The sequence below is a fragment of the Rhinopithecus bieti genome, unplaced genomic scaffold (assembly GCF_001698545.2).
Source record: "Rhinopithecus bieti isolate Rb0 unplaced genomic scaffold, ASM169854v2 scaffold_26131, whole genome shotgun sequence".
Classification (NCBI taxonomy): domain Eukaryota; kingdom Metazoa; phylum Chordata; class Mammalia; order Primates; family Cercopithecidae; genus Rhinopithecus; species Rhinopithecus bieti.
This window is the reverse complement of record NW_016812390.1, coordinates 726,360-730,661: the sequence shown is the minus strand read 5'-3', so window position 1 is coordinate 730,661 and position 4,302 is coordinate 726,360. Positions and strand designations below refer to the sequence as shown.

The window sequence follows — 4,302 nt, the reverse complement described above, 5'->3', positions numbered from 1 at the left end:
AGAGGTGGCAGTGAGCTGAGATTGTGCCACTGTACTCCAGCTTGGGAAACAGCAAAACACTCCTCAAAAAAAAAAAAAAAATTATATACATATGGCCAGGCGTGGTGGCTCACGCCTGTAATCCCAGCACTTTGGGAGGCTGAGGCAGGTGGATTACCTGAAGTCAGGAATTCAAGACCAGCCTGGCCAACGTAGTGAAACCCCATCTCTACTAAAAATACAAAAATTAGCCAGGTGTGATGACACATGCCTATAATCCCAGCTACTGAGAGGCTGAGGCAGGAGAATTGCTTGAGCCTGGGAGACAGAGTTTGCAGTGAGCTGAGATCTTGCCACTGCACTCCAGCCTGGCAGACAGAGTGAGACTCTATCTAAAAAAAAAAAAAAAAAAAGAGGAATTCAGAGAAAAAGAAGTTTCTTTCCCACCCAGCCTCCCAACTACTCAGTTACCCTTCTCAGAGGCAACCAGTGGTAGCTTCTTGCTGTTCTTTATATATATAGGAAGTGACGGTGATTGAGATGATGTGTGTGACTGTTGTCTGTTAAATACTGACCCATAAGGCTCTCCAGAGAAGTGATAAGGGAAGAACTGACATGCTCTTGTGAAAATGGGGACACAGGATCTGCCTAAAAGTCATCCTCACACCTAGGAGGAGAGTGAGGAAGCTCCTGGAGGGAGGGCCATGATTCTCCCTAAGAGACAAAGGAGCAACTGACGGCCTGAAGTCCTGCTGCAAGGATGAAGGCCACAGTGATTTTAGCCTGGAAGCAAATTCAAGGTATGTGCCAGTGGATTTCCACCAGGGCCATGCTCCTCTCCGCCGACTCCACCATCTAGGAGGCTTTTGGAAGCGTGCAGGGTGTTTCATGGCTATCACAACAGTGGAGAAGGGATTACTGGTATTCAGTGGACAGGATGCAGTTCCAGATCAGCCACACAAAGAAGAATGATCCTGCCCCAAATTCCAACAGCACCTCTGAGAGAAGCACTGGCTAGGACCCAACCCTGGTCTCAGCTCTGAAACATCTTCAGCGAAGTCCCCTTAGGAGCCCTAGCTTTGAGCAACATCACTCTCTGGCACATTCACCAAGAGGAACAATTTGGGGAATGTGTGCTGAGGTAATGGAAGGACATGTTGCGTGCGCTTTTATTTATAAGTCAGTTTAAAGCTGGGGAACAGCAACCCAAAAAAGTCTATTTGGTTTGAGAATAGATGAGCTGTTGCCTTCTTCTCTGGCTGGATTAGTTAGCAGAGCCAGTTGTCTGGCTCAGACACTTTGATGGCAATCATGCAACTTTATCCCCTGAGTACAAAAGAATGCTGGCCAGTGTATTCTCTAAAGTGAGGGCCATTCTTCCCACCTATCCAAGGGAGGGATTGGTTCAGTAGGAATCCTGCTTGAAAGGATGGAGTGTGGACTGGGCACAGTGGCTCACACCCATAATCTTAGCTACTTGGGAGGCTGAGGTGGGAGAATCACTTGAACCCAGGAGGCAGAGGTTTCAGTGAGCTGAGATCGTGCCACTGCACTCCAGCCTGGGTGACAGAGTGAGACTCTTGTCTTAAAAAAAAAAAAAAAAAAAGGATGGAGTGTGGAAGATTTATCCAGGGTTACCATTTCTACTTCAAGCCAAGTGGTGAGGACTCACCTGCGTATCTGTTGCCACTAGTGATTTTTTTGTGCACACTCCTAGGATTTTCTTTTTTCACTCATTCGTTCATTCCACAGACATGTGCTAAGCGATGACTGTGACAACAGTTGCGCTATGAGGATTAAGTGGGATTAATCTGGTAAAGTGCTTACACAAGGCTGGGCACACAGAAATGCCTGGGAATAGCCTGTATTGTCAGCAGTACTGCCAAGGGTCAGACACTGGGGGAGACCCAAAAGACCAATAGAACACGTATCTGCCCCCGTGGAGCTCTCAGCTCACAAAAGACCCCCCTCTGGAAGTGAGCAAGAATCCAGGATGCGATGGATGTGTACAGGGATGGTGTACAGGATGCGATGGATGTGTACAGGGATGGTGTACAGGATGCGATGGATGTGTACAGGGATGGTGGAAGCACAAAAGACAAAGAGCCCAACCAAGCCCATCAGGGTCTCCTACGACTCCCCAGTTTCTGAGGTGTGATCACCCCCCCTCACTCTCTTTGGGAACGTCCCAACCTAGGCCACCCTTAGGCTGCCAGCAGCTCCTTCCTGGGCAGCTTCCCTGGGTAGGATGTGCAGGGCAGGCTACTGTGGGGGAGGGAGTATGGGTATTGACAGGATATAGTCCCCATTTCTGGTTTTTTAGAAAGTCTGGGTAGCAGTGTGTACTGCATTTAAAACAGTCTTAGGATTCAGATAAATGTAAATAAGCTGAATTTAGGCAAGTTAAAGCATTCTGATAAACATGAAGTATAAGCTGAATTCAGGCAGTTGTTTATCTTACACTGAGGTGATACTGCTCTCACAAGGTTGCTGGAAGGTTAAGTAAGATCTGTAAAGCAGAGAGCACCCTGCCTGGCCCACAACAAGCATTCAATGACAGCTTTCCTACTATGTATTTCTCTCCCCCTTGTGTTGCCATCACAACCTGTTTCCTTTGACAGTGCTTTACAGTTCGCAAGGTGCTTTCATATACATTGTCTCATGCGATCCTCACCCTGTAAGGTAGACAGGGTAGGTGTTACCTTCCCCAACCAGCAGATGAAGACACTGCGGGTTTTAGCAAACATCACCTAGTCAAGAGCAAGCTGGGACAATCTTCTGGGTCCTCACCTGGGAGTCTAATGGGTTTGGAGAATGCTTTTCTGGTGGTCTGATCATGAGGTAAGAAAGAAGAGTAGCTCTCAACTGAGTGCAAGAGACCCCAGATGGGCTCACCAGCCCTGAGGGTCCTCAGGGAAGTAGTGGTTGCTGGAGCCTGGCTTCTTCCCCAGCAGGACCTCCATGAACTCTGCTTGGGAGTCCTGGCGGGGTAACTGGCAGGTCACGGGGAAGAATGGACCCTGCCTGTAGGCCCAGGCAGAGGAGCATCTGTGTGGCTCTGCAACGAGCTAGGGAGGAGCAGGAGAGAACTCAGGAGCAACGCCTGCTGGAGCGCAGCGGCCTGGGCCTGGAGCCAGCCTGGAAGGGGGAGGAGAGAGGCCCATTCTAAGAACTACAGACTGCTGCTGTGGCTGCTGCTGATGTGGCGGGGAGAGCACATCTGGCAAGAGCTAACTGCCTGTGGCTCGTTGGTCTAGGGGTATGATTCTCGCTTAGGGTGCGAGAGGTCCCGGGTTCAAATCCCGGACGAGCCCTGCTTTTTATGTCTGTTCTCCGCTGCCACATACATATACACCGCCTACCCCTTCTAGGGCGGAAGCAAAGAGATAGCCTCATCGTGTGTGGCTAAAGGACCCTGAGGACAAGCTGGCAGTCAGTCACCCCATTGCCATGACCTATACTTACCCCATTATTTCCACTGGGGCCAAACTGAGCAGGAGGGAACTGGCAGAGCATCTGGCTGGCCTGCATTTTATTTGGCAGAAAGACAGCCTGTCAGAGAGATCAGGACAAGGAGCGGGCTGGGCCGGAGCTGGAGGTCAGGATCAGGCAAGCTCTCAACATAAAACCCAAGCTATGAAATGCACTGGACTCAAAGTCCAAAAGCTAGGACGACAGTTACAGTTCTGAGTCTCGAAACTTACTTCTCAGAGTTGTTGGGAGGATGAAATCAGAAACTGTAATGCACCCTAGAGATGTAGAGATTGCTAGGAATCATGTTACAGATAAGGAGAATCTAAAGGGGAACTTCTGGCAACATGAAAGACTGGACTAAGGTAGCTATCCCTTCATCTAGTGCCCCCAGACACACACAGGGATGTTGGATAAAATGGAATTCAAAAATTAAAATGGTACAATCCCAACTTTTTTTTTAATAAAGGAAATTATCAGCTATCAGGATTAAAGAAGGAATGTAAAAAACAAAAAACAAAAAAAGCCGGGCCAGTGGCTCATGCCTGTAATCCCAGCACTTTGGGAGGCCGAGGCGGGTGGATCACCTGAGGTCAGGAGTTCGAGACCAGCATGACAAACAAGGCAAAACCCAATCTCTACTAAAAATACAAAAATTAGCTGGGCATGGTGGTATGCATCTGTAATCCCAGCTACTTGCGAGGCTGAGGAAGGAGAATCGCTTGAACCCAGGAGGCAGAGGTTGCAGTGAGCCAAGATGGCACCATTGCACTCCAGCCTGGGTAACAGAGCGGGACTCCATCGAAAGAAAGAAAGAAGAAAGAGAGAGAGAGAGAGAGGGAGGGAGGGAGG

General features: G+C 49.1%; 1 non-coding gene across 1 annotated transcript; it reads left to right on the top strand.

The window, feature by feature from the left end:
• The first annotated feature begins 3,221 nt into the window (after positions 1–3,221).
• Positions 3,222–3,293, top strand: TRNAP-AGG (transfer RNA proline (anticodon AGG)). The gene has a single exon. It is a non-coding gene; the product is annotated as a tRNA-Pro (tRNA).
• Positions 3,294–4,302: the final 1,009 nt, after the last annotated feature.